General features: G+C 42.2%; 1 long non-coding RNA gene across 1 annotated transcript; it reads left to right on the plus strand.

Moving 5' to 3' along the window:
- The first annotated feature begins 54 nt into the window (after nucleotides 1-54).
- LOC147253853 (uncharacterized) lies at nucleotides 55-8,981 on the plus strand. The gene is made up of 4 exons (XR_015118439.1): nucleotides 55-161; nucleotides 575-683; nucleotides 6,922-7,087; nucleotides 8,668-8,981. It is a non-coding gene; the product is annotated as an uncharacterized LOC147253853 (long non-coding RNA).
- The last annotated feature ends 1,005 nt before the right edge of the window (nucleotides 8,982-9,986 follow it).

The raw sequence follows: 9,986 nt of genomic DNA on the forward strand, positions 1-9,986 counted from the left end.
CTTCCTTCGTCGCATTATTCTTGCAGTTTGATCAGTCGTTCGTTTGGTAGTGTCGTAAATAGTTTCTTAGAGTAAGTTGAACGTCCCCTGCGCAACAATAACTTCTATACATAGTCTGTTTCCTGTGGTATATGGGAGAAGACCCACATGTTTGGAAAAATGTTAGTATTATTAGTATTTAAGCACATTTAGCATAAACTCATCTCATGTCATTGCCTCTAAAAACGTCTTATTTTTTGCAGTGAGTCAGCGAACCATAACGTCTTAAACAGCAGCCACCATGTCTGCCCTTAACTGCGGGTGTTGTGCCAAAATTGACACAAAATAATGCAGACGTCTATATAGAATTTATGCATGCTAACCCTAATTTCCATATGCAGATCTTTCTCCCAACAGTCCCCCTCGCCTTCACAGCATTTTATGCATTCTAATGCATTCACACATCTTAACAAAAACCCTCCACATCTACACGCCGTGGATGTGCTCATATTGCCGATTTACAGTTCGTGTTTTCTTCAGGATTAACTTGTCTAATTAAGAGATAAACGCTCTTGTTCGCTCGTTTTATTACCAGGAGAGACAAAACGCGACGCCGTGTCCAGAGATTTTTTTCCCCCCCTTTAACGATACATCTAGCTCCCGTTCTGCTCAACAACAGGCAGTTCTGTCGCATACATGGGAAGGTAAGTGTTCCTTTTCTCTTCCATCCTACAAACCCATTCAATGCGCTCAATACTGTGTAGTTGACGGAGGGAGTGAGATTGGAACTTGCTTCATCTCCCCCTCCCATCAGATGATTCCAGGCATCGCTGCACTGGTCTTTTGGTGGTGAAGTAACACTGCAATTCAGAGGAATGCACTTAGAATTTTTTTTTTTTTTTAAATCTGTAATAGTCTTCTTATTGGTAATACTGGCAAAAAAGACTACAAGCACCTAAATACCCCCACAGGGGAGTAGTTCCTTGGTCAGACTGGTGCACAGGTGCAACTAAACACGTAGGTAATGATTTCTCTCAAAGAGTCACTGTGCAAATTCGAAATGTGTGACACTTGTATCAGTGTGTCCAAGGCAGCTCTGGTATAACAGCCAGACAAGTGAATTAACCTGGGACTGGATCGGCTTGGCTGATAAAATGAGATTCATATGTAAATTTACTAATCACTGGTGTACTAGAACTCTCATTAAAGCAATACTTTACCCCCCAAAATAGTTTTGTTTTTTTTGCATTTTAAAAACTCAAATATATTTTTGAGCTCATAAATGTTTGTTTTCTCCTGCATTGCTTCTTTTTGACCCCAGATTGCAGAAGGAGCCAGCCACGTACAGTATATACTTAGCTTGAAGCTATTGGTGAATGATTGCAAACAGCGGCAAATAAGTGGCCAAAAATGTCAGTTTACAAATTGTCGATTACATCAGCCTGTATTGTCCACACCTCTTTACCCAGCTGTATTCTCGGTAACCTCGAACCTTCCGGTTCAGTGTTTGTTCATGTTAGCGCCAGGAGCAACCAATCACGCTCAGCAGTCCTCACTGATGTTCATTGATGGTCGTGCTGAACTGGACCCATTATGGAGTTGAGTGTCCCTGAGATTCTGTAAACACACATTTTGGTGGGTTTTGACGTTGTTGTGTAAGCAGTCAGTTGCTTTAAGCTTCAAGCCAAATACAATAGTGACTGGCTCCTTCTGCGTTCTGGAGTCATGAGTTCATGAAAAAGTAACTCAGGAAGGGGAGAAAAAAAATGGCCTTTTTGACTTGAAGACACAAATTTAAGAGTCTTTAAAAGGCACGAATACAGTTTTTGGGCAAAGAATCGCTTTAATAGCCAAAAGAAAATTGTTATTGTTAATATTCATAAGTGTCTTTAAATGCAGTGATGGCTTATTTAATTGGTAGTTAGGTTACAAAATCAGAAAAAATGTTCTATGCTGTATAGCATTATGATATTGTTGTTACCTTGTTGGTGTGTACGCGCGTGTGGCATAGTGGTCCTGGAGCAACACAATGAAATGGAGTACTTTTGGATGTGTGGGGACCGATTTTTAACTGTGATCGTGTCACAACTGAGCAGTCATTAGAAGTTACAGACCACAATACAATTAATTGGTTTGGGCCAAGTATGGTCCTAGACTGGAGGAAGGTTGGCATAGGTGGCGTTTGGAACCTCACTTCATGCACCTGTGTATGGAAAGTGAGTATTATTACAGCTGTGTATGGAGAATCCCTACTCCATTTTAATGTAAAAAACAAACTCAAAAGGTGTGATGCCAGGTGGAATGTTTTTAATACATTGTTGGTGAGCAAAGCTTTAGTAGCTGTTCTTAAAGAGGATGTGAGTTTTTTCCACAAAATTTTAGTATGAAACCAATTGTACGTTTGAGTACATGCGAAGAGATATGACAGAATGCACTGACCACCAACCCAGCATGAGTACTGTATACCATCATACAGTGGGGACCATCGGTCACAATTCAAGTTCAAGTGGAGTCTGTCAGGTTCTGTACTGTTGCTGAAGCTTACGTTTTCCTCGTCCCTTCTTTTCATTCATTGCATCCTGTTCCTTTTGTCTCCTCTTATTCAGATCCTCCACTTCCCGTCTCGTATCGTCCTTTCACTTCTTGTTTATTTATTAGGGCCTGAGCCTGAAGGTACTTCAGCAAACAAACCCGTTTTTCTGTGTGCTCTTCGTGTATAGTGCCACTCGGTCTAAGGCCTCATTTTAAAGTCTTTATTAATATGTGTCTTGAGTGATCCAGTCACAAGTGGAAAGTTCTAAGTTCAGGGTCCTTTGAGCTTGGTTCACTTCAACTACAGTCGGTGGCCTTTGTCACACGTGGTCATATTCTGTTAGCAGTGTGAATGTGACCTGGGCCACATAGAGGGACCACGTAGGCAGCTGATGTCAGGCTCAGAACTCTAGCAGACTCAGGGCTGTAGTCAGCCAGGGATTTGCAGGTAGTGTCTCAGTCAAGAATAATGCAGCACTGGGGCCACATGGTCTGAGCTGGTGTGCACGATACCTGACCTGGGACAAATTGATCTCAATGGGGTCCCATCTCCATCGAAATTGAAATCAAACAATGCACTTGAGAGCAGGAATATTCATGACGTAGGCCTCCCACCTGGTCTGGCACAAAGTTTTCAGCTTTAATAGAATTGACATTCTTTACTCTTACACTCAGACACGGTTGTAACATTTAAATGGAAACTAAATCAGACCTTTATTCAACTCATGTGGTAATTTGACCGACCAGGTTGGCGCCTCAGCCACAGCCTTGATTGGTGTTTTGTGTTTTCCTTCCTCCAAGTGAGAGATTTTTGTTGTAAGTTTTTCAATCTTAGACCAGTCTTTAGTTAACGTTTTCATAGCTTTTTGTTTCCTCTGCAAGGAGTGATCTTTTCCTTCCTTACCTTTACAGAACTTAGTGCCTCCTGTTATTTAGGAGTGTTTTTGTTGTTTATGCTTTTTATTTCCGAATTCTTGTTTCCTCCGTAGCTGGAGTCATTTTCATTTATCGATTAACCTTCAATAGCCTATTGTGTTTATTCCTCCTTTTAGTGGAGTCATTTTTATTTGTGGTATTTTTCATAGCCATGCCGCTTCCCGTATGGGACGAGGGGCGATCCTATAAGATAGGGCCATAGCCTGTATTCTCTTCCTTGAACTTGGAGTCGCCTGGAAACCTTCATTAAAGCTTTCATTGAAACAGTCCAGTGTCCAAGCCTGGTCGTGACAACCGGGGGAAGTGAGGGTCGGACCAGCGACCCCTCAGTTGCTAGATGGCCACTCTAGTTCTGAGCCATGCTGCCCCTGTTTGAGGGACATCAATTTGTCTAAATCTTCTACTGGATGGTCAACATTTATGACCTTTACCTTTTTCTTTTTTTGCTGATGTCAGGCTTGTTAAACCAGTACCCCACCGTGTCCTCCAAAAACTAGTAATCTTTTACTTTGCTGTTGTCACGCATTTAAAATAATCACAGTTTTTAAGTTTGACCTCAAAGTGGTGCAATAATCTGGACCCTCTGAAATAATGTTATCATATGAGTGGTAGTTTGACCTCTGGAAATCCTTACGATACAATTCCACCATTAACTCCCCTCTTTAAGGAGTGTGGTCGGAAGCCTGTAATGACTTTGCATAATGAGTTACATTCTTCTTTTTCATTGGGTCTGCTTTCTAAAAGATCTCTGTATTGTACGGGGGAGAGTGGTAGTCCCTTTTATCTCAAGAAAAAAAAAAAAAACCCTTGTGGCTACAGTTTGATCAATTAAACTCCTGAAAGCCCCCCCTCCTTTCATTCCTCTGCCTGAGAGGAATATAAAGTTATCAGTCTTCCCAAGCGATATGAGGACGGAAATAAGTAGTTTGTCTATAAAAATGTCCAGGTACTTTATCAGCGTCCCTGTAGGCCCTCAGGCCCTGACACTGTTCAATGTGGCTCTCCTGTACTCCAGTCTCATGTGCTCTCTCTCCCTCTCTCCCTCACTGTCTACTTTGTCTCTACCCGAGGCCCACTCCTTGCTGGGTGGGTGCACGCTGCTGGGCCTGCACCTCAGTGGGATTGACTGGGGCTCGAGCCCCAAGTGAGGTTATCGATTTCAATCAGTTGCTTGAGAGATTGGAGCTGAAAGATGCTGCAGACTTTAAACGGTGGTCAGCTGCAGGAGGGGCTGTTTCTGATTTTGACGTGAAGTCAGATAAACATACAGTCCAAGTGAAATATATACAGTCACTTGCCGATTTATTCGGTACACCCAGTCAAAGCCAGCACAGTTTAATACAACAGACCTGCAATAAATCCTCCCTGAGTAAATCTGTTTGGGAGAGACAATTTATTTTAATGGACAATTTGGAGGCTGATGGCCGTGCTGGGTTTGACACAGAGATGTTAATGATAATATTTAGGGCCACCAGAGCAGCTTCAGTGCTTCTCTTGAGATTCCACACTGTGTTGACTGTCATGTTGATCCAAAGGCGCTCGGTGTGTTTGATTGCAAGATTCTCATCTTTTCATAGGCCATTTAGTGACCCCCTTTCTATTTATCATCAATTATGGGGGGGGGGTTCCCATTAATTTTTCGCTACATATACGCTAAACAAATATATAAATGCAGCATTTACTGTTTATAAATATTGAATGGTTCAAAAATTGTAACCAACAATGGCAGCAAAAGGAATAAACACGCAGCAAACCCCAGTAACTTGACTCAAAAAATGTCTTCTGAAACACTGATAGTTGTCATTGCAGGACAGGTGTGGTCGGTGTTCACACACTGGAGTGTGATTCTGAATATGTGCCTAACACCAAGTCTGTTCCTAGAAATCAGGTCAAGGCTACACTGACTTAGCGGAAGAAGTCTGGAGGTAGAAGCTCAGTCAGGCGCGACCGTCCCTCTCACTCCATGGAACAGCGACAAACTCTGAGCTAGCGAGCTCGTAGCGCCGTACATGCTGAACATGCTGAAGATCTGGATTGTAAAACAGGTCGCGTCGATTCAGTTCTTTTAGTAAATAGCGGAAGAATATACGGTGATATAAACAAGGCTGCAGAATAGATTGCAGTTATTCCCCGATGTTATTTTTGCAAGGTCACCATCCCTGCATCCCAGTGCATAGCGCTGCCCAAAATGATTGCGATAGGCTGACTGAAATACAATGAACCCAGAGCCTTTTTTTTTCTGCTGTAGCGAGATGATGACGAGTGGAGCCAGACCTTTCTTTTGGACAGGGGGCTACGTCAGACCTGGTCAAGACCTCAGCTGGGACGGGAGGTGTACACCAGCTTCTCTCAGGTGGTTGCCAGCTGATGTTGCGTGGCCGCACACATTCTCTGCAAGCCTCCTGTTAATTGGCTGTGGTGGCACACCGTCTTCTGCGGTTTCGTGATTTAACGAAGCGCCATTTAAGGCGGTAGTGATTTGGTGAATTCACATTCAAATAGCCTTGTCTCTGTGGACTTGTGACATCTATGGCGTTACAAATGTGTGACACATCTGAAGGATTTGGGGTGACCTTTCATTGACCTCATCATGAGAAACATCTCATTGCATCTTCGTGTTCTGCACCTGTGCAAGAGATGGATTATCTTGTCAAAGAATAAATGCTCACTAACAGTAAAATCTTTAAGCACACAGAGCAAATCTTTGAGGCACTGCTTGCCTACACTGAAAGTGAGAAGAAAAAAAAACAAGTGTATATAGAATATTGAGCACTAAACTTCTCTGTTTGTTGACTTGATACCTTGGTACTTACAGGAGTGAAGTGACAACTTTTTGTTCCACCATCATGAGCTGTTCACAGGAAAGTGCAGACATAAAGAAAGACTGATAAAGTTCCTGTTTTGCTTAAAGAGGCAAGTTAGTTCACACAATGAGAGCACTGCTGTTTTTCTGCTCTCAGAAGCATTTGCATCAAGGCCAGGAGATTAAACGTGTGGGTTGGGAACTGGAGAGAGCGTGTTGTCTCGCTCGGGGCCCCTGATGCCAGAGTTCTAGCTTTCATCGCACTGGGTGAAAGTTGGACGTTTCACTCTGTGGCTACAGGTGGGTGGTTCACATGCTGTAGGTGGCAGCCACTGTGGATTTCATGCACAAGTACAGAGGAGGTGGCTGTGGGCAAATTGTTTACAATTGCCAATGTTCAATACTCTGCGATGAGATGCTGGATCCCACACTGCATAAACTCAATTGTGCAGTGAGATGGTATTTGAAGTGTTATGGAAATGGTAAAATCGTAGGTGTTTGCACTTTTCTGATAAAGATATTTACAACGCAAGTTTTTTAGTTCAATTTAAGCATGCTGGACTAAATATTTGCTATTTTCTTAGATTCTAAGAACAAGTCACCCGACTGCAAAACAATAAGTAAGAATAACAGAGACTGAGAGTGATGAGAGTCGATCTTTCCTTTTCAAGGCTCCATGTTCAGAGCGGTGCTGGGGCTGGTGCTTGGCTGCCTGCTGCAGAGCAAACTAATGACCACAGAGGGGCGTCATGGGACCAACCGCCAGTGGATATGGACGGCGATATCAAAGCTGGCAGAGCTCTAACCAAGCAGCATGGACTGGAGTTCATAGAACGGGTCAGTGCATGTTTAAAATCCCTGTTATTACCTCTACTTATGAGCCTCCACTTTACATTTGATAAATCCAGTTACGGAGAGCTTTTTTTCCTTCTGAGACCTGCCAAAGTGCTGACTTCTATTTCCAATTTGAGAATATCTGACTTTCATTGAATTACAGCAGCATCTGAATATTTCATATCTGATCAAAGCACAACACAGAGAGACGCCCGTCCACACAAAGTGACACACATAAAAAAAAGACATCCGTGCACTCAGAACCACACGCACGTGCCCTCACGCATGGAGGGGAGCACTTTTGTATGAACAGGGAGATGTGGAATAGGCTCCAGTCCGTGGTTGGAGTCTCAGTCTGTCATGCTGAAATCTTCTTGTTTGTCGGCAAGACCAGATGTGACATCAGTATTTGTAAGCTTGTTGAATCACAGTGTGTCAGCTCCCACTAAAATTTTGGTTGCTCTGACAAATATTGACTGTGAGCTGTTCCTGGTTTGGAGTTGTGATTGTTTTGGTAAGAAATGAAAGAAAAGTTTCTGGGATGGAACACATTCTGTAATAAACATCTAATTCTCTTGCACAAACGATTCACAGTGAAAACGTTTTAAAAGACATAAGAGCCCTCATGAGGTGACATCCATCTTTGCTCTGCTTTTGTTTTGGGTACTTAAGGGATTTCCATATTAAACAAAGTGGTACGGTGATTTTATTTTCATTGGCCGATGTGCATGGATACGAAAAGTTTGAGACAAATATCCTAAGTGTCAAATATGATCAGTAGTATATACTTGTTTACAGGCAAATAAGACTATTCAAAATTATCATGTGATGACATGAGCTTTGACGAGTTAGCATTAGCTTCAGTGACAGCATTGTGTCATTGTGCATTTGGATTTTGATATTTAAAGAAAAAATATATGTATGTTTATGTATATATATGTGTGTGTATATATATATATATATATATATATAATCTTCTTATTGATTTTCTAGTCTTAATATCATGTTATAACATATTGTGATAAAAATCATATCCACATTGCTTATACAGCTATATGTCAGTGTGTGCAGTAATACTGTGCATCTGTGCAAGTTTGCAAATATTCCTCCAATTGTTCAGAGTGAAAAACGACTGAATGAAATCAGTCGTTTTTCACTCAGTTTATAAACTGAGTTATCAGTGTAATCTGATCTATTGTGTAACATTTTAAAAGACTTCCTAGGTGGTGCACAGCAGATTTAGGTTTGTCCCTTTTGTATGATGATTACTTCTAAGTATTTGCTGTTGGTACAATTTATACTTTTACATAATATCAGCCAATATATCTGTCATAATATTTTACTCCCTGATATTGGTTTTAGCATTGGCCTAAAAAATGCTGTGTATGTCAGGCTGGAGTTATCGAGAGAGGCTCCAAAACCTGGGCTGGTTAATTACCAGATACTGTAGATTAATAAGTGAAAATGTCTGACCTTTAATCCTCTAAGGACCATCTATAAAATGCTTCCAGACAACAGACATGAGGCAAGTGAGCAGATCTCTATCATTTTAATGTTGAGTTATCTTTCCCATGCTTTTGTAGATGGAATCTTGTGAGCGAAGAATGCCACGTCACACTGACAGCCTCCATCAGGGACAAGCTGTGGTTCCATTGATGTTTCACCTCATCCATTTGAGGTGTTGTGCTCTCTGTCTATTAGGGGCAGGTGTACATTCTTCTATTGATTTAGCTCACGACAGATCATCAAATATAGCGATTTGAAGTTATTGATGAGTGATATCGGAGGGGTGTGTGCCCTCGTCATTATTGATAAGTCAGTGGCAGTGTCTGCCGGCCTGGGGTGAGGCTGCGTACAGCGCTGGCTCTGGGGAACGGGGAATGCGAGCTCATTTCAACCTTGGCCCTGGCACTGCTGCTGCTGCTGCTGCTGCTGCTGCTGCTGGAATCATGAATAAAACATCACTTTGACCTTTACCAGAAGTGTATTGGTCAGTCCATCCCTGTCTCTGTCTTCCTCTCTTCCAGTCTCTCGCACATTGTCCCTAATGTATGCACACAAACACCTCTGCCTTTTCCTGCATTGTCCTGTGCTCTTTTTGTATGCCAGCAAGAGTCCCTCGATGCAGCAAGCACATGTAATAACAATAGACCATATACATTCACCCACATATATGAATCACACTGCATTTATGATGAGGAACACATGCATGCAGTTATTTTCGGTTCTGGTTTTGCTCTTGAGAAGGACACATCCATCATCTAGCGTGTGAGAATCATTGATACAACACTGTGGAGTTAGCCTGCGTAGTTACTTATGCGCTGTTAGTTCGTTGGGTGTCTATCCTAGCAACATTCTATCCGGAGAAGAGCTTCAGACAACCTCCACCTCAAAAATCCCCCAGGTGCCGTCTGCTGACTGGCCTCTTTTACCTGTCTGTTGCCAGAGGTTGACACTAAATGTCACAGACAATGAACTGCCTTTGTCAGACCAAACCTATTTTAACTGCATCACCTGTGAGTTGTGCCACACATACCGACAATACTGTGAACATCAACAGGGAGCTGGCGCCTCACAAATTGCTGTGATTTTTTTTTTTTTTTTTTGAATGAAAACTCTGACATGCCGAACACCAGCTTGGAGGGATTGTGATGTCTGGTGGCATTCCAGTGGTAATGCCGCATGAGTGGAATGGGAATCAAATGTCTTCGGGCTGGCACTCCACATATTGTTGGTTTCTTTGATTAAGTGTACAGCATCCAGGAAAATGTCATCACGTCTCCGCATTGTGCAGACATGACATATCCATTTTGCAACTGTAAAAAAAACAAAAACAAGGAAAAACAAAGCAAAAATACCCAAGATGATGTTTTTGTACCACATGGACAGATGCACAGTTATG

The sequence above is a fragment of the Aulostomus chinensis genome, chromosome 11 (genome assembly GCF_037954235.1).
Source record: "Aulostomus chinensis isolate RoL2024-O1b breed Wild chromosome 11, RoL_Achi_v1.0, whole genome shotgun sequence".
NCBI lineage: Eukaryota > Metazoa > Chordata > Actinopteri > Syngnathiformes > Aulostomidae > Aulostomus > Aulostomus chinensis.